General features: G+C 30.8%; 1 protein-coding gene across 2 annotated transcripts in view; it reads left to right on the top strand.

The window, feature by feature from the left end:
• The window catches only part of Invadolysin (leishmanolysin-like peptidase, invadolysin), a 461,280-nt gene that overhangs the window by 278,052 nt on the left and 161,507 nt on the right, over positions 1 to 21,721 (top strand). The gene's annotated exons all lie outside the window — the stretch shown is intronic.

The following is a 21,721-nucleotide window of genomic DNA, read 5'->3' as shown; positions in this document are numbered from 1 at the left end:
TCTTTATACAGTTAAACTGTATAACTGTATACTGTATACAGTTATAAACTGTAAGAATGATAAATTGCACTTTAGGATACATAGACCAAACTAAAAGAAAGACTGAAACTAAAACAAAAGATCATTTAGCACATAATAACTATAAAATACTTGAGAAATGGCCAAGCATTGATTTTGAATCTGATCCCAAAATAAGTTTATTACAAACGATGGCGTTAAAAACATACGTAATAAAGAAGAATTTGATGTTTGGAAATCTACTTTATCAGTAGTGAAGCAGAATTCTCATTAATTAACAACTTTAAGGGACTAATATCCTGTTTGGATTTTATTTTTTTTTTCTTTTAAATCTGTATGTGAAAGTTTTCTATCATAAGAAGATTAAACTGCTAGCCCCACTCTTAAATTTTTTCCCAGGAGGGATATCTTTGATTGGTTTGAGGCAGATCATTGGTCTCTATCTTTTTTTTAGATAAGGTTTATTTACCCAACCTATAAAAGAGGCGTGCACTAAGGTGTTGGATTGGATGTTTAATTGTTTTAAACCAAATTTGCTGTTTCTGTGAATTGGTTTGTAAATTTTAATGTTTAAAATTTATTTTTTTTAATGTTATAAAATTCTGAAATAGTCTACTTTGTAATTTTGTTGCAGTTCATTGTGTAATTTATTTATGTCACGTAAAATTACAAAATATAGCATATAACGAGTCAAAACAGTACATGTTAGGCTACATTAAAGACACAACTTACATTTTTAGCAGTATAAATCTTAAATATTTCAGATAATAAACTAGATAAAATCGTTTGTAGTATTCATTTTATTTAGAAAATTTGCTAAAAAAATAATTTCATTGTATTTTAAACGTAATGAAAATATTTTTTGGAGTTAAAAAAAATGTTACTTGAAATCTAAACATGACTATTTCGAGTGTTAAACAATGATCATCAGTAGATACTAATATAATTATGTAAATAAATTAAAAAAAAATTAAATAAATTAAAAAATTAATGAAATGAATCGTATTGTCTAAAATGACTGTAGTTGTTCCATTGTTTACTTTTATTCTGAAAATACTGATTAGAAAAATCCCTTTGGTTCGCCGGAAGGCGGAGGTAGATTTTACCAGTGCTAAGTGGGTATAAAAAAAATTTCTACCTTTAAGTTAAGAAAAATTTTTAATTTACTCAATACGACAATGGTTGTATGTGAGAAATGTTTCACATGTTTAACTTACGACAAACCCCATCTTGTTACAATTCCAGCAACATTTTGGTCATCCCGTGTCGTAAAGATTGGTCATATCAAAAATTGTTTCAGACAAAAGTTTTAGGTTATCTTTAGAGGACTAACGATCACTTGAAACTGATTCGATACTGTGCCTATTAAGGAAAGTATGATTTTTGTTGTATTCGAAACCCCATTTTTTCCACTCCCTGGGTCAGCGATTGGTGATATCAAGTAAAGTCTTTACTTTACATAAATAAGTTTTAGGCCCTTATCTAAAGAATAGTAGGAACTTTAAACGAGTTCGATATTTTACTTTAAAAAGTTATAGCGCTATTTTTTTTTCGAAAAAGCTACTCCCATTTCCGATTTTGCCCATTAATGAACTCGACCGAGATTTACGGTTATATTTTATGAATCAATTTGAAAGTGAGTGGTGCAAAATTACGTCAGTTATTGTGTCCACAAGAATGTGAAATATATATATATATATATATATGTACTTTTGAACTGACAGTGGTTTTGGGGTCTTGGATCGAAATTTTCCGGAAATCAAATCATGGTACCCACTACAATAGATAATTATTATGAAATCTACCTATGTTTGTTGGGATTACTAAATTATGTTTAGTAACCGATTATTATTATTAATTTTTTTAACTTTTTTATGTTTCTTCACTTTCCTGACGATTGTCTAACATCGAAACGGGAATTAGTTTTAGCTTTTTAGTAAACGGTTTTCTGGAACGTAGTAATCTTGCTTTCAAATTTATTTCGTTAACGTTTAGCATCACTGTTAATTTTTTCTGTTTTGCGGTATTATTTCAATTGAGAAATTCTTGGAACAATGTATACGAATTTACCCGTAATTATCAAATCAGCAATAATTCATTAATATTGCATTTTTAATGTTTAGTTATATCTATCTGTTACAATAAATTATGTAAAACTTATAATAACTAATAGAAATGAATGTAAACGAAGGTCATACATACTAGCTGTTATGTCTTGGCTGGTATGTGTGAATATTAATATTGTTCGTCCCAAAATTGCGTTAAAAAATCGAGGGTAGTTTTATTTTAATTCTCAGTTAGTTTTCTTTTGACTTGTGCGATATCATTACAATTTTTTTTAAACTAAGGAAAACTAAATTCATTTTTTTTTTTTACTTTTTCACCTTATTCAGATTTATGACTGTGAGAAACATGACGAATAAATTCTAAAAATATATTATTTATTTAACAGAAAATATTTAATAACAGAAAATATAAAGTATTTATTAACAGAAAATTTTTTATTTACCTGCACGAAACTTTGAGGTATTTTGGACCAACGGTGTTTTTTTAGTAATTGAAATAGTAATGCTATTTCAGTCAGGTTATTTTTGTAAACTTAAAATCAAAATGTATAAAACATCGGGGAAAATCATTGTAATTATATAGGGAATGATATCTGGAAGTAAAAATATGTTTAAATATTTCGTATTGGCGTTGACAATGTTACTGAAATCGAGTAAGCAAATGAATCTTCAACTTATTATTTTATGATTAGTGGTGATAAATGTAATCTATTTTGCGCTATAGTTAAAACGTTTTTATTTTTTCGTAGCAACTAATGTAAAAATTGTATTACGATACAATGTAAAAGGGGTTTTCCCAACACCAGTTCTCTCTGTCATATTAATAATAATAATAATTTATAACGCATTACTCTTCAAAGTTTAGAAAGCATAAACGCATATTTTTTTGTTTACTTTACATTGAGGCCTGAAGCAAGCAATCTGCATGTGTGTGGCGCGTGTAAATACACAAACACATACTTATGACAACCTTCAACCAGTTGATGCAATCCAACCGGGTGGACAAAAATGATACATCACTTTTAAAAATAGATGCCACTCGATAAGATCGTTAATCATTACTTACGCTTGTTATTGATATCAGATTATCACATTATTAGTTACTGTTATGTAGTTATAAATAAGTTAGGTCTACAGTAATGTAAACAATGCACTATTTAAAATCTTATACTAATTTCAGTTTCCTAATTTTATATATTCATATTGTTTGCTACTTTAGGCCAAGAGTAAACAAACGTTCTGTGTGCTAGTGCAAGTATTTGAATTGCAATTCGGTACAAATCATGAGCGACGTTATAAAGAGTACCACCAAAACTTCATTGCTATTTATAGTTTTATAACAGTTAAACTATATTTCCAACACCATTCTAAAAACGATTACTAGGTCTTGTGGAACTTCATTGATATTTTAACTGTGGCATTGTTAACTGCCCGTGAGGGAAGTTACTTTGCGTGCGGTTGTTTTTGTCATTAATTTGGTTTAAATTATTATCATACTGAAATTTATCACTTATTTGTTTTATTACAGCTAGAAATTAAAATTTTATTTATGAGCGTTTTTAAGTGTCTTGAAATTTAATAACTACGGCCGAGAGTCCTTGGTGTATAGTTAAAACAGAGAAGAGTTTAATATTAGAAAGTGGGGAAAAGACAGTAGTTCTTAATGTTTTCAATAAATTTCGCGAAAAAAAATAATTAGGAAAAAAATTAGAATGGAAAAATAATTTAGGAATTAAACTAGTAGAAGCGCTTCCATATGAATTCACTTGTGTATCCGTTTCCAAGTATTGAAAGATTGCGAGCTGAAAAGAAAAAATATGTAGTAGTACACACCCCGAAAAAAGAAAAGAAAACGTTCAAAACCAGTTTTAGGCCAACTTGACGATATTAATAAAAATACTTTTTTCCTGTTTAGCCTCCGGGAATCACCGTCAGGTATTACTTCAAAGGATGAATGAAGATGATACGCATGAGTGTAAGTGAAGTGTAGTCTTGTACAGTTTTAGTTCGACCATTCCTGAGATGTGTGGTTAATTGAAACTCAACCACTAAAGAACACCAGTATCCAAGATTTAGTATTCAAATCCGTATAAAAGTAACTGCCTTTACTGAGACTTGAATGCTGGAACTGTCGACTTCCAAATCAGCTGATTTGGGAAGACGCGATCACTAGACCTATATTGGTATAGGTACTAATAATCTGATCAGCTTTTTTGCATGAGTTATGTCCTTGTGTCTTTCCGCCGGCCCAGAAATCCATTTTAACTACGATTGAGCTCGCTAAACTTCGACGAGTAATGTTTTTAATAATTGCAATATACATTTTCAACTGAATATGAAAGCAGTGTTCTATGATTTCATCGGTATAATCAATAATAATTTAATTGAAAATATTTTTAGAATATATTTTTTTACATTTACTGTTGAATAGGGTATTTATAAATATTGCTAATGAAATGAAGTTGCACAAAATCAATAGATAAACCGTGATTGGAGTTTAAAATATAACCGTACTCACCTTTTTACAAGTATTACGAAGCAAGCTTCAAACACATCGGCAAAGATAAAAGAGCTACTAAAACGTATCTTCGATTGATTAAGGAGGAAATTAATATTACAATATTAGACTATTTAAAAAAAGTAAAAAAAAAGAAGAAAGCTAGAATGGATAAATTCCTTTAAAATTAGGTGGAACTATTCAGTATAGTTGGGTTTTTGTTGGCGAGGAAATCGCACCTGGGGTATCCTTGCGTCAACTATCTCTTAATTTTGTATAAATAAGCTCAATCTCAAACTGAAAAAGTAATAAATCTTGCCTTTCAATTCGATTTAACTGCTACACATAAAATCCATACGAAATGTAAAAACTGTTTAAAAATACATTTTATAGAAAGTTATCTGTTTCTGTAAAGTTGGTGACCTATTGTATTATAAACGAGCTTTCTTTTACTACTTTTTTAAAACAATAAAACTACAGTAATAAACTGTATTTTTCAACTTGAATTAAATAAATAAAATTAATACGGATTTTTATAGGAACTGTAGACATTAAAAGTAAGAAGTTACATTGTAAATAATTTTTATTGGTCATTTATAATTTATAAATTTACGAACTTCATCGTTAGAGTTTCAAATAATTCTAATTTTTGCTAATTATTTGTTAAACAAAAGTTATATATAAACGTACGAGAAATGTTGACGGTAAAAATATTTTACTAAAACTTCGTTAGGTACGGTTTTTTAGATGGCCATTATATTTCTACACAGATTTATATAATACTTTTTTAAAAACTTAATAATTAATTCCCATTCAACTCTATTTGTATAAATAAAATCATTATTAAATTTTTTAGTTGTTACAGATTTTTGACCATAAAATTCTCTTATTAATATGGTTATCGTGGTTTTGTAAAAACAAGAGATTGATAATAAAGATTACTTAAATATATTCCGTAAAAACTTCGAGAAGTAGTTTTACTTGTACACTGAAAACATTTAAATCTATATGACCGCACTCAGATGGGCGAATAGCCCCATCTCCACCTCTTTACTCCTAAATTGTTACCGTTAACAGGTCTTGTTTAGTCACGTATTGTTTGCCTAAATGTCTACCCTGTTCGTAATATATAACAACCAGTTATAGTTTCTATGGATGTATGAATCTACAGTATCTCTTTAATTAGACGATGCGGATACATACGTCATGTATGTTTATGGATCCCTCAGTTTTTTATTTTTTGTTTTGTTAGTAAATTATAAAGAGATATTGATTTTTAATTTAATGGCTTTGATTGAGATGACCCGGGATTCAACACAAAATCTATCCCGCTTTATACGTTTATTTAATACTTTTCTTACTTAAATGAAGTTTCAAAGGTACTACTGCAATTTTTCTTTTTGAATCTATCAAAGTCAAGCTATCAGAATGTTAAAGTTTAAGTTTAAATTTAACTATTTTATTTTCTGAAATTTTTTAATAAATAACATTCAGTAGTACGGATAAAGAATACACCCACCTTTTACAATTCTGCTAACGAATGATTATTTTGTTTAATATACCGTAGAATCGTGTTGTGTTTGAAGCACGTGTGCGATTGAAGTTCACGAAAGTGGTTTGAAAAAATGTGATGTGTACTCTATATGACTTCCTTGTACGCCTATTAAATTATATATACACAGTATTTTAAAATGAAAAGTACATAAAATTTTATTTCGTTAATACATTTCTGATTTCTTTTTTTTGTTATTGAATTATTATTCATCGTAAAGTTTTTTTTTCACAACTACAGATTAATAAATTAATAATAAATCGATATGTTTAAATTAAAAAAAAAAAGAAATGTATTCTATTCTGATTCGAACCGATGTGCCTTCCCTTGTAAGATCCAAATATTTCATTAATTAGAATTTTATTTGGCTATAACTATGGAACCAATGAAAATAAGTACCACTTATGATTTATTATTGTGGAAATGTTTCCAGTGAAGGCTTATTACTACAATTAAGAAAAAGTTCAAAATCCAAATTTTTTTGGAAACTAATCTAAATGGATTTAGCTATGGTCAAAATGTATATTCCGTTGAAATATGAAAACCGAAACTTTTCGCGATTACAATACCTCCTTTATACTTTGTACAAGGAAATAAAAACGATTAAAATAAATAAAAATAGCTTTATTTTCTTGTACAAAGTAAAGGAAGTATTATAATGGTGAAAAATGTCGGTTTTCTGATTTCAACGGAAGCATCCATTTTGACCATCCCTGAATCCATTTAGACTAGTTTTAGCATGACGCCTGATACGTACGTATGATCTCGCATAACTCAAAAAGGATTAACCGTAGGACCATGAAATTTTGGATTTTGGACTGTTGTAGCAACTAGTTGTGCACCTTCCCTTTTGATTGCAATTGACTGAACCAAAATTGTCCAAAAAAGCCCAAAATCCAAAAATAAATTGGTTTTTGTACTTTTTCTTAACTGCAGTAATAAGCCCTCATTTAAATTATGTATCACATAAGTGTTACTTATTTTCATTGGTTCCATAGTTATAGCCAAATAAAATTCTAATTAACGAAATATTTGGTTCTTACAAGGGGAAGGCACATCGGTTCGAATCAGACTTCATCTCCTTTATCTTAACTTTTTTTTTAATTTAAATATATTGATTTATTAATAATTGTTAACCTCTGATTGTATAAAAAATTTCCAATAAATAATAATTCAATTACAATAAAAAAAAGTTTAAAAAATAACATTATTATGAAATAAAATTTGATGTTAAAAATGTGTGTATGTAATTTAATAGGCGTACAAGGAAGTCATGTAGCATTCCCCTCAGATTTTTTAATCTTCAAATGATTTATGTTATTTTATTTTGTTTATATTTTATTATTTTTTTACGGGATATTAGTTTAAGATTTATTAATTGTATAACATTTTGACAAGGATGCAAAATTCTTCTGTTAAACGTTTCTTACGTTTTTTAAGAATATTTAAAAAATTGTTTTTACTTGCTTTTCTTTAACTCACAATGTTTTCTTTTTCATGTTTGTCCTCAAATCTTGCATCCTTAATTCAACATTCTTCCTGATATTGCCGACTCATGAAATTTTTACAGTTACTAAGGTCGAATGACAATACAATATTTCACCATTACTTTTGCAAACATCCCCCCGTACGGGGGTAAGTTAAGGATGGAAACTAAGGGTGCGGGTGTAAAAATTGCAAAATCTGCATAACAGCTATGCGGGATTTTTTGGAGTCGCAGATGACAAATTCGATAGCCGTTTGACATAAAAAAATGACAAAAATTTGGTACGGGAGTTTTTGTGTTTTCGAATTTGACAATTCGTCATCACTCATATATATATATATATATATATATATATATATATATATATATACACACACACACACGCAGATATAATAATTTGATTAAAGTGTCACTAAAAAGTATAAAGCAATTTTTTTTTTTAATTTTGAAACATTCATCTACATTGTAATAGTCAGATAAAAGTGGTATAAATTCTAAAATTTAAACTATCTTTAATATAACCACTGTATCATCCCACGGGTCATGCACTCCAATGATCATCTATGCCCTCAAAGATCAGCGAGGTCCAGTACGTGTAGCCTCATCAGTTGTCTTACTTCCTCACCATTGTAAAATGAATTCAGCGCCAGATGATTCACGTGCTTGTCCATCTTACGAGTAGAAATGTAGTCCCTATTACGTCCTCCGTATCTTCTCACGAATACGTTGCTTCCCGTACACCTCATCGTTCCTAGCGAACCATGAAGCCCCTGATACCATTCTGACCACCTTGCTTTGAAACCGCAGAAATAATCTCAATGTTACTATTACAAGTAGTTCCCCGTACTTGTACACCAGACCCGGCCAAGACAGTTTCCTTCTGTATTATCATCTTCATCGAATTCTGACTCTCCTTTTCTTTTCATTAATTATTCAGCTCTCACTTTGTCCATCAATTCCCATTTCTCCGATTTTTCTGTACTACCGAATTTCTAAACTATTCAAGTATTTTTTCCCCTTTTTTTCTTTCAGACCGTCCATATTTCAGATCCTTATAATACAAATCGCTTCCGGGTTTTCATCGTGATATTTCAGATTAACTTCGTGATATTTCAAATTAATTTCAGATTTTATGCTTTCATCTTTTCCAGTGGGAAAGTTAAAATTACCTAAAATTAGTTGGGGTACTGCTCCAGAAAATATTTTTCTGAGCCTTTTCAAGGCCATGATTATAGTTTTCTGAAAAATAAAAGAACCGAAAAAAAATGAATGAAATAGAATAGTTGGAAGCAGGAATCTAACTCTACACTTTATCACATTCAAGAACATGATACACGGTTTTAAAGCGTGCTTAAATCCGTATTAACCGAATAAATAATAAAATGTCGATACAGATAATATTTGTTAGTATTATTAGACAATAACTTAATAAAATGTCCGCTTAAAAATACTATAGTCCAATGGTGCTTAATTTAAATTTCTATGTATACAGAAACAAATACATTAGTTTTTATTAATTACCTTCTTTTTCGCCCTTCCAGCGTGTCTTTGGACAGATTTGGCAATCAGCCCTTGCTTTCCATCTTTTGATCACCACTGAAAAAAACACTAAACCACTTTCATTTACCTTCCACCGACTAGAAAAGGGAACGATCAAGGAACGTTCCGTACACAAGCTGAGTAAAAGAAAAACTACTTTCCACCAGCATGTCAGGGTCGGAACTGCGGTGGCGACAGTGCTCTCTCTCCCTCGCAGCTTCCTATGTACGCATGCGTACAACAGGCAAACACCACGCCTCTGGAACTGTGAAGCGCACAGTTCCATAAAAAGATTTCTGTATCTTTTTCATAAACTGGGATGGCTACACTGACATTAAGCTTGAGGATTATATATTGTGCAAATAGATAAGAAAGAGTTAAAGAAAGAAGGACTCATTAAATTAAATGTTATCGATAATATCAGGTGAAAATAGGGGGTGCTGCAGTTCCATAGTGTCTATACGCGAGCCGCCACTGTTCTTATCCCATACAGTTATGTAACTAATTTTTTCTCTAGCGTTTTGTCTTGTAAGTCCGTCATGGAGAAGACAGCCTATTCTCATAACTTTACAATTCATATATTTTATTCTGTTTTTTAATTATGTGATATTGTTGGATTATCCTTTTTAAAATTTAAAAGATCCTTTCAGAAATTTAAATAAAATTGTCTCCATAAATTTAAGTAAATGTTTTTCTTTATAACCTTTATTATGTTTTTTTACGTTAACCTACTTTTTGTTTGAAATGATTTATAATATTTTCTCTTTTCTAAAAGACAATGTTAAAAAAATTTACTTTTATAATTTTTTTTTCTTGTTTAATCTCCGGGACCACAGTTAGTTATTGCTGCAGAGGACGAGATGATGATTTGTAGTGTGTGTAAAAAATGCCTGCCTTACCGGGACTCGAACCCGGGACCTCCGGATGAAAAGACGAGACGATACCACTCACGCCACGGAGGCCGGCAACTTATATAATCTGTCTTGCATTTTCTATTATTTTACATTCATCATGGTTGTTTACCAGGATTGTTCGTGGTGATTTTGAGTAATAATTTTAAAGGGTTCAATTATTTGAAAGGAAATATGTATAGTCCGTATGTTTGTTTTTTGTTTTTTTTTTGAGGGGGAAGGGAAGGGTTAACTAATTGATCACAAACTAAATTTAATTTAAAATATTTTTTTTTAATAAATCATAACGCCATATTTACAAAAAAAATGAATGTAAGAAAGTAAGCAATATTAATTTAACTTTTCTAATGCAAGAGCAAAATTAATGTTTTTCTTAATGATTTCGTTTTTTGATTAAAATTAAATTTATTTATTTATTTTTTATTAATTGCAGCGTTATCTCGCTTTTTTCCACCATTAGTATTGAACTTTTTTATCTACTGAAGTATTTATTTTAAATTCTTCGTAATTTATACGGTTATTTTAATTTGAATGAAACTAGTTTTTCTATGAACAATTCATAGTGTAGCGAACAATTAGAATATTCTCGCTTATTTTATACTGGATTAAATAATTTAAGCTCTACAACGAAGTTTAATTAATAAAGTGAAAATTAAAATAAATTAATGAACTGAATTGTCGAGTATAATTAATTGTGGTGGAAAGTTTAACCCAGTGCTAAATAAAAGTAATGTTGCTTTATTACCAATATGGGAGGCGCTGTTTCTATGCACACCGGATATCATTTATCTGATAAATGTCTGGAGGTACTTCCAGTTCATCACTTTTTTTTCTAATTTTAAACTACAGTAAAAACAATAAATATTCAAAAATCGTAACTTAGACTTATAACGCCTTCCGTATAATAATTATAAATATAGTTTAATCATTTCTTTTAATAAACTCACCAACTGTCCAAGTTGTAATACAGTTACTGTACTTTTTTTTAACTTCCGGGACCATCAGTAGGTATTGCTTCAGAGGATGAAGATGAATGATTTATAGCGTGTGTGAAAATGCCATACCTGACCGGGATTCGAAGAAAAATTAAAAAGATCAAATTAATTACACAACTGCCAAAAAAGGAGTGTAATGTATTTAGGGTGTAGGTATGTGTGCATGTTTGTTTCACCGTTGCAGTTCAACGACTGAACTGATTTAGTTGTATGATTCCGCGTTTGAATCTTTACGTTACCGGGAGTGTCATAGGCTACAAACAAAATTGTCACCCCCACGCTCTTTAATTATCGTATATTAGTAATTTTTCTATATTAAAGAGGGATGTTTGTGAGTAATGTTTTTTTCTTGGCATCGTATTTTTTAATTTTTAATACGTATCTCTCTTGTTTTATATACCCATTAATGACTAATATTTAATTATTTATTTAAATTTATTAATTTTAAATATTTCAGTTTATTCTTTCTTTTTATTAGTAGTGGAGATGAAATCCGGCTGAAAATTATATCATCAATTTTTTGAATTAACTCGGTCGAACGATTCTCAAAAGTAATATTTTTTTTTGAAATTATACTTTTTTGGCGCGTTAGGAGAACCTGATCAGAGTGTATTTTCAGCAAGTTACGGAAGTTGCGCACGCCGATGTAAAAGACCGTGAAGATTTTACACATGCGTGTAGTGTTTAATTCAGTTCAACGTAATTAAGTGATTAGCACGTGTTGTAAACATAATAGATATTGAGTTGCAATAAATATATATTTATATACTCCTATATCTGATGACGGATATTTTAAACTTTGAATATTGTTGTTCATATTCATAAAACTTTATTCATATTGCTGCATATATTTTTTTTTTTTTTGTGTGAAAATTGTGTATCAAGATTTGAGGTTATATTTATGTAGATATTATGAGTAAAATTATATTTTTTAATTACACAGAAAATAGCACACATCAAATGAATTATTTTAAATTTACCAAAAACAACATTTTTGATAAATACACTATTATAAAATAAAACTATGTGTATCTTATTTTTCATATCATAAGCCGTTGATAACCCTCGTGCCTATTCAGTCGTCATCCGAAGAATTAATGGAACTAAACTAATCGAAATATATATTCCATGAACTTTGTTTTTTCATGATAACGAATACGTCAATACTTTTTAAACTGTATAAAATAAATATTATGTAATTTAATTTAAATGTTATTTATTCAAACTTTATTCGTGGTATTTAATGTCGTCTATCTATCGTTTGACTCGGTTCAAATTTGTTTGAATACGTAAAAAACTTCTTACGTGCGTACTTAAGTACACACGAGGTTTTTTTTTTAAATAAAAAGCTTTAACATTATAGCTAATAAAACATCATATATTTATATTAAACTTAACGATTAAGGAAACGTATAAAATTAAAAAATTGATGTTAACGGTTTTTTTAAATTTGTGAACGTATTTACTTATATCGTTAATTATTTTTTAATTAAAGTTGTTCCAAATATGTGTAAAGAATATTATGATGAATCCTGTCCAATTTTTTAATGTAAATTTTTCTTTAAAAAAAAGCGGGCAGAAAAAACAAAGGGAAACTCGCCTTTAGAGAATATGTTTTGTTCATTTTTTTAATATTTAGAATAATCCGAAATGAATATCGAGGTACACGGTTTTGTTACACTTGTGTATATAATTTTATTTATACGTCTATTTTTATAAATTGTTTACTGTATTGATTCTTTTTTTTGTATGATTATTATCAATATAAATTTTTGATTAACGTTTTCAGCTCCCTATTGTAATATCTTACCGAATTATTGAGTAGTATTTTGAGCTCCACCATTTAGGTATTAGAACCGTTCGTAAATATAAGTCAAACAAATGGCAACAAACATACAGGATATCCGGGCAGAAGATATCCAAAAGTAACTATTTATATTAAGAGAACTACTTAATATATTTAATATATTTTTTTTTAATAAACTCAGCACTTTTTTAGCTCGGCAGACGAGGTAATCTAAATCTTACCTGATGTTTAGGAATATCTGCGGCGTTATTAGACCAACAGCTTCAACAATTCTCTGTTTTAAATGATCCACATCTCGAAATGTTTTTGATTCAAACAATTTTTTAAAAAATCCCCAAACACAAAAGTCCAAAGGAGTGATAGATATTTGGAAATTTAGGTGACCATGCAGTTGGAACTCCTTGTCCGACCCAACATCTAGAGAAAGTGTTGTTCAAGAACATAGTATAATTTAAATAACTAAAGTTAATTTTACTCCATTTTATTCATCACTGGATCAGCATAATATTAATTGAAAAACAAGGAAATTGTTTTCATAAGATATATAACTGTGTATTATCAATTAAAAATGAATGAATTGTATTATTTAATATTAATTCCTGACATGACTAATATTAATATTAACATAAATGAAATGATAATAAATATTAGTAGTGCTAGTTTTATGTAGTGTATATTTATAATGTATGTTTTAAGATTTACAATGTATTTTGCGTAGTGTATATACAGACGATTCTGTGGCGAATTATGTGTTACGCTAAACGGGTAATAGAATGTCAGCCGGAGCAGGTTCAGTTGATACAACGCTAAGCTTCTCGATTCATGCCCTTTACTATAATATCTCGATGAAAATGTGGTGGAGCACCATTTTGTTCTGAAGAACAGCAGAATTCTCAAGCATGTCGAGGTACGTGTGTCCTGTTACAATGGGTGTCATGAAAATAAACGGATCGTTGACGCCATAGATTGACTTTCGGTGTGTCCCTTTCATTTTCGATTACTATATGGGGGTTTTCAGTCCCCCAAATTCAACAATTCTGTCTTAACTTTCCCCCAAGTATTAAAGGTTGCCTAATCACTAAACAACAATATATCAAGATAATTATGAATGTTTTCGACACGGTACATTACCTGTGCAGGAAACTGATATCGTAGCCGGCGACTACTTGGTTAAATGTGATGAAGGAATTGTAACTTCAATGTTCGCAATCGGAGCCGCTTATGAACAATGTCGTGAACAGTGGAACGAGGAATTTGCAGTTCGTAACTAGTCCGCCTGATTGACTTTCCAGGACTGGCAGTGATTGCGTCGCGAACACAATCCGATGTCTCTTCACTAACTAAAACTTTCGGATGATTTCCGGGTTGTGAAACCAAGCTACTTAAAGTCGTATCTCCTTGAAAAATAGACTTGGATGTAGGATGATCGATATTCCATTCAGTTCGTACACGCCTTTGAACACGCGTGATTGATTGAGATTCCGGTAACCAAAACACGCACCGAACCTTCTGTTGTGGGGTCCACATTTCGACTGACTACAATTTCATTGAGAGTCGGCTTGCCTGCGGATGCGTATTCCAATGACCTTGAGAGTATACATAGGTATTTCCTGTCGATTGAGCCTACGTTTAAGAGGTTACGACTCTCTTTCTGTTTACCGTCCGGAACCACCGTAAGGTATTACTTCAGAGGATAAATGAATATGATATGTATGAATGTAAATGAATTGAATTCTTGTACAGTATCAGATCGACCATTCCTGAGATGTGTTGTTAATTGAAACCCAGCCACCAAAGAACATCGGTTTCCACGATCTAGCATTCAAATCCGTATAAAAGTAACTGCCTTTATTAGGATTTGAACCTTAGAACTCTTGACTTCGAAATCAGCTGTTTGCGATGATGATCTAACTACTAGAGCAGCCCAGTGGGCTAAGAGGTTACGACTAATGATTTCATAAATAGAGGCCATTACTTTTGGATACCTCTAGCCTTGACACTCTGTACATAAGAATTGTGTAATAAGTTTTTTTTTTGACCGGAGAACTTCAGTACGTCGAGAAATATAAAAATACAGGAGCAGGGAGGGCTAAATTTTACTTTTCCTTTTAAGATTAGAAAGTAAATCTTGATAATTTTTTTTTAATGTTATAATCTATGAATAAGAACTGATTAAGATGCGTTTAAGATTGTATGTGATAATGGCCTTGTTTTTTTTCTTATAGAACACGTGTTGGGATTCTAATAATAGTAATTATAATGTACTAGAATTACCATAAATTACCGACTAACTCTTCTCAGTCTTTCATTATTATTATTTTTTTTTTTTGGCAATGATATCGTCCCTTTAATTATCGTTTTTGTTTTTTTTTATTTCATCTTCCCCTGTAAATCATTTATTTTTTATTTTACAATTCGTTTTTTCTTCAACGGTTCGTTTCCCCTTTCATTTGTCTGTGTTAAATAATCTTAAACTGTTTCTTCCTTTTATTTTTGCTCTATTATGCGCATCCTCTTTTACTTTCTCTTGATTGTGCTTCTGTTCCGTGTCCCGTTTGTTGTTTCCTTCTCTTCTTATTGCAGAAGACCTCTTGGTCTTACAGTGAATGAATCTCTATTACAGGTGAAAGTTTATCGCGCGTGTAATAGTTGAATTTTTTTTTACTTTAAGTTCAGTTTCATTAAAATTCATGTTTTCATTACTATATATAATTTTATTATTATTATTTTTTTTTTAATGAAAGGACGAGTTTCTTACCGAACCAAAGGGGACCGATTTCGACTTTTTTATTATTATTCTGGTGGTCCTGTTTTAAGGTCTTTTTCAGAAATCATAAATAATTTTTCTTTTATAAAAAATTAACTGTCCGTTAAAACAGCTTGCAATATAATTCGTTTTTTCTTCGTATTTAATATTTCATTGTTATAAAGTTTCGGTGATTTCCTGTGTTATTCTTATATTCAAAGTATAATCCCGCGATAATTAAAAAAGTTATTTGTAAAACTTGCAAGAAAGAAAAATTATAAATAAAGGGAAAGAAAAAAAACAAATCAAACATCCAACTGAAATTTTTTTTTTTGTCTTCAGTCATTTGACTGGTTTGATGCAGCTCTCCAAGATTCCCTATCTAGTGCTAGTCGTTTCATTTCAGTATACCCTCTACATCCTACATCCCCAACAATTTGTTTTACATACTCCAAACGTGGCCTGCCTACACAATTTTTCCCTTCTACCTGTCCTTCCAATATTAAAGCGACTATTCCAGGATGCCTTAGTATGTGGCCTATAAGTCTGTTTCTTCTTTTAACTATATTTTTCCAAATGCTACTTTCTTCATCTATTTGCCGCAATACCTCTTCATTTGTCACTTTATCCACCCATCTGATTTTTAACATTCTCCTATAGCACCACATTTCAAAAGCTTCTAATCTTTTCTTCTCAGATACTCCGATTGTCCAAGTTTCACTTCCATATAAAGCGACACTCCAAACATACACTTTCAAAAATCTTTTCCTGACATTTAAATTCATTTTTGATGTAAACAAATTATATTTCTTACTGAAGGCTCGTTTAGCTTGTGCTATTCGGCATTTTATATCTCTCCTGCTTCGTCCATCTTTAGTAATTTTACTTCCCAAATAACAAAATTCTTCTACCTCCATAATCTTTTCTCCTCCTATTTTCACATTCAGTGGTCCATCTTTGTTATTTCTACTACATTTCATTACTTTTGTTTTGTTCTTGTTTATTTTCATGCAATAGTTTTTGCGTAGGACTTCATCTATGCCGTTCATTGTTTCTTCTAAATCCTTTTTACTCTCGGCTAGAATTACTATATCATCAGCAAATCGTAGCATCTTTATCTTTTCACCTTGTACTGTTACTCCGAATCTAAATTGTTCTTTAACATCATTAACTGCTAATTCCATGTAAAGATTAAAAAGTAACGGCGATAGGGAACATCCTTGTCGGACTCCCTTTCTTATTAGGGCTTCTTTCTTATGTTCTTCAATTGTTATTGTTGCTGTTTGGTTCCTGTACATGTTAGCAATTGTTCTTCTATCTCTGTATTTGAACCCTAATTTTTTTAAAATGCTGAACATTTTATTCCAGTCTACGTTATCGAAAGCCTTTTCTAGGTCTATAAACGCCAAGTATGTTGGTTTGTTTTTCTTTAATCTTCCTTCTACTATTAATCTGAGGCCTAAAATTGCTTCCCTTGTCCCTATACTTTTCCTGAAACCAAATTGGTCTTCTCCTAACACTTCTTCCACTCTCCTCTCAATTCTTCTGTATAAAATTCTAGTTAAGATTTTTGATGCATGACTAGTTAAACTAATTGTTCTGTATTCTTCACATTTATCTGCCCCTGCTTTCTTTGGTATCATAACTATAACACTTTTTTTGAAGTCTGATGGAAATTCCCCATTTTCATAAATATTACACACCAGTTTGTATAATCTATCAATCGCTTCCTCACCTGCACTGCGCAGTAATTCTACAGGTATTCCGTCTATTCCAGGAGCCTTTCTGCCATTTAAATCTTTTAATGCTCTCTTAAATTCAGATCTCAGTATTGTTTCTCCCATTTCATCCTCCTCAACTTCCTCTTCTTCCTCTATAACACCATTTTCTAATTCATTTCCTCCGTATAACTCTTCAATATATTCCACCCATCTATCGACTTTACCTTTCGTATTATATATTGGTGTACCATCTTTGTTTAACACATTATTACATTTTAATTTATGTACCCCAAAATTTTCCTTAACTTTCCTGTATGCTCCGTCTATTTTACCAATGTTCATTTCTCTTTCCACTTCTGAACACTTTTCTTTAATCCACTCTTCTTTCGCCAGTTTGCACTTCCTGTTTATAGCATTTCTTAATTGCCGATAGTTCCTTTTACTTTCTTCATCACTAGCATTCTTATATTTTCTACGTTCATCCATCAGCTGCAATATATCGTCTGAAACCCAAGGTTTTCTACCAGTTCTCTTTATTCCGCCTAAGTTTGCTTCTGCTGATTTAAGAATTTCCTTTTTAACATTCTCCCATTCTTCTTCTACATTTTCTACCTTATCTTTTTTACTCAGACCTCTTGCGATGTCCTCCTCAAAAATCTTCTATACCTCCTCTTCCTCAAGCTTCTCTAAATTCCACCGATTCATCTGACACCTTTTCTTCAGGTTTTTAAACCCCAATCTACATTTCATTATCACCAAATTATGGTCCCTATCAATGTCTGCTCCAGGGTAAGTTTTGCAGTCAACGAGTTGATTTCTAAATCTTTGCTTAACCATGATATAATCTATCTGATACCTTGCAGTATCGCCTGGCTTTTTCCAAGTGTATATTCTTCTATTATGATTTTTAAATTGGGTGTTGGCAATTACTAAATTATACTTCGTGCAAAACTCTATAAGTCGGTCCCCTCTTTCATTCCTTTTGCCCAGCCCGTATTCACCCACTATATTTCCTTCCTTGCCTTTTCCAATGCTTGCATTCCAATCTCCAACTATTATTAAATTTTCATCTCCTTTTACGTGTTTAATTGCTTCATCAATCTCTTCGTATACACATTCTACCTCATCATCATCATGGGCGCTTGTAGGCATATAAACGTTAACAATCGTTGTCGGTTTAGGTTTTGATTTTATCCTTATTACACTGATTCTATCGCTATGCGTTTTGAAATACTCCACTCTCCTCCCTATCTTCTTGTTCATCACGAAGCCTACTCCTGCCTGCCCATTATTTGACGCTGAGTTAATTACTCTAAAATCACCTGACCAAAAGTCGCCTTCCTCTTCCCACCGAACCTCACTAATTCCTACTATATCCACATTCACCCTATCCATTTCCCTTTTTAAATTTTCTAGCCTACCAACCTTTTTTAAGCTTCTAACATTCCACGCTCCGACTCGTAGAATGTTATTTTTTAATTTTCTGGTGACCCCTTCCTTAGTAGTCCCCACCCGGAGATCCGAACGGGGGACTATTTTACCTCCGGAATATTTTACCAAGGAAGGCGCCTCCATTATTGTTATGTGAAAATGCAGAGCCACATTTTCTTGGAAAAAAAAAGCAGCTGTAGTTTTCCATTGCTTTCAGCTGCGCAGTACTCAGAGGACTGAGTGATGTTGATACGGCCGTTTAAGTCGTCCTGACTCACGCCCCTAACAACTACTGAAAGAGCTGCTGCCCTCTTTCAGGAATCATTCCTTAGTCTGGCTCTCAACAGATACCTCTCCGATATGGTTGCACCTTCGGTCCAGCTACTCTGTATCCCTGAGCACTCAAGCCCCCTCACCAACGGCAAGGTCTCATGATTCATAGAGGAGGATATTTTAATCATAAATCATAAATTTCTCCTGAAAATGGCAGAATAGCGTAAAGCGCTTAAGGAAGTCATATGGAATATTGGTAAGCTGTTCTTAAAATTACGTATAAATCTTTTTTACAGTGCCGTGTTCGAAAAACTTACCTTCTATTTACGAGATTCTCGTGTATTCAAAGTCTCGGATCTTTCATAGTTTCCATACCGAATTTTTTGAGGTATCGTTACTCCTGTAATTTTTTGAATGATTGCTACGCTATTTGTTATTTGAGTTTCCGTATGCGTTTTTTTTTTAATTTCACTTTAAAAAAAATAAGTTTTTAAGTAATTAAAAAAAAAAGTTCGATCCAGAAGAAATTATTTCTTTGGTGGTTATCGTATACGAATATATAAAGAAAATTAGAAAATTGTGAGAACCATCCTATTACTGATTGTAGGCTTCAGAAAGGAACATTTATATCCGGAACTTTTAGCAGATGAAAAGATATTTTAAACCTATTTTATTATTCGATTCACTTCAATAAGTATTATCTACTATATAAATTTTCGAGTCCATTTTTTTTTGTTTTAAATTTGAAAAAATATGTACCATAATATTAATAAAATAAAAAATCTGGCAAAGTATTTCCGGCTACGCCGGTCAAATCATGCAATGACTTGCACAGCTTTTTCATTGCAAAATCTTTTTTTTTGCATTTAGGCCCGGGGTTTATAATTTAAAATAATTGTAGACATTTCATGATAGCTCTATATAAGACGTATAAACTTTCAAAATATTTAAACCGAAAGGAAATAAAGCAAAAGAACAAAAAACATATATTTCAATTTTAAGGGGTGGGGGTTGATTTTTGAAAACTTTTTGTTTCGATTATTTATATATGCATTATAGGTAACAGATTTGGTTTAATGGTTTCCTTAAAATGCCTCTGAGTAAATCGAATTGGTTTTTTACCCCCTTATACTCCCCCTCTTAACGAATTTTGAAAAAAAAAACATTATCAATGCCCCGTATATAGAAATATTTGAGCCAAATTTGATTAATATCGGTTCGGTCAGTACTTAGATATAAGGCCAAAAGCAGTGTGAAACACATACGTACATACCATATGTTTTTTTGTCTAGAACTAATTTGACCATAAAACGTAAAGATTTGCAAAACAACCCGATACCTCATTTTAGACATGATCACCATACTTTCTCCTTTAATGAAGCTATTTTAGCTATATTATCCGGGAAAGTAATGAGTGAAAACACATTACATAAATAGTAAATATATATATATATATATATATATATATATATATATATATATAAAGTAAAATGTAAATTACTTATAAAAACGAACAAAAAATAATAAAAAAACATACAAAATGAGATTGTGACACGCTACAAGTGCATCATTCATTGGTTCCTATTAAACTGATTGCCTTAGCGGAATTCTGTGTTCTGTTGGATGTACCAGCTTCTGATAGGGAGAGCTCACAGAATTCGGTAGTGCGTTACTCGAAATTTCCGTTTATTGACATCAGTTTACTTATAATATAATTTAACAGTCCCGTACACCGTAGTCTCGTCTGTTAACCTTAATTCACGTTCAGTAGCCGAATCCTTTACGTCGTCGTTCTTTGAGTTCTTTTTCTTATTTTTATCAGTATGCGGGTTTATTGTCTTTTCTGTTTCTTGAGAGCCTTTTTTTATATTGGCAACGATTGTTGTAGGTTTTTTTGAATGCAAATACAAATAACCTAAAAAATGTAGAATAAAATAAGATTTTATATTAAAAAAAATTATAGTGCAAATGAAGAACTGAAAAATCTTTCTTTTAATTTAAAAAAAAAAAACAAAACGTCATTTTAAATGTTATAAAGGTATTGTTTTTAAATTTGGCGCTAAATTTTCAAGGTAAAAAATTTTAAGAATTACTTATAGAGCAGTTTTTTAAAATTCGGTTTAATTTATAATAATTTTGTTAAGCACGGCCCTTGTTATAAGTATATAATTATAGTTAATATATGAAAAACCGCTTACCAAAAAATGAATTTGACGCATTCAAGCGCTTTCGGAATTAATTTCCATCCTCAGGAATTAAACTTATTCGTCATTCTTGTAACAATAATTAAAACTTCATATGTTAATAGTATGCATTTTTAATATATCCGTAATTATAACAGTATATCGTCATAATTTAAGATTAAGTCAACGTAAAAGTCCTGTCAATGCGGTAGTATCAACTGTTTATACGAAAAACGATGACAAACTGTTATAATTTCGCATATGTTAAAAATGCACACTATTAACATGTGAAATTTTAATTATCGTTACAAATATGACAAATAAGAGTTCCTGAGCATGGAAATAATTCCGAAAACGCTTGAATGTGTAAAATTAATTTGTTTGCTAAGCGGTTTTTTATATATTAACTATAATCGGTTTTATTTATTTATTTTCATGTTAATTTCATTTTATATTTTTTTAGTTTTGTTTTTATGAAAAATTAACATTTACATTA

Source organism: Lycorma delicatula, chromosome 5, assembly GCF_047948215.1.
Source record: "Lycorma delicatula isolate Av1 chromosome 5, ASM4794821v1, whole genome shotgun sequence".
Classification (NCBI taxonomy): Eukaryota; Metazoa; Arthropoda; class Insecta; order Hemiptera; family Fulgoridae; genus Lycorma; species Lycorma delicatula.
Note: the sequence above shows the minus strand (reverse complement) of the source record. Positions and strands in the feature narration are given on the sequence as shown.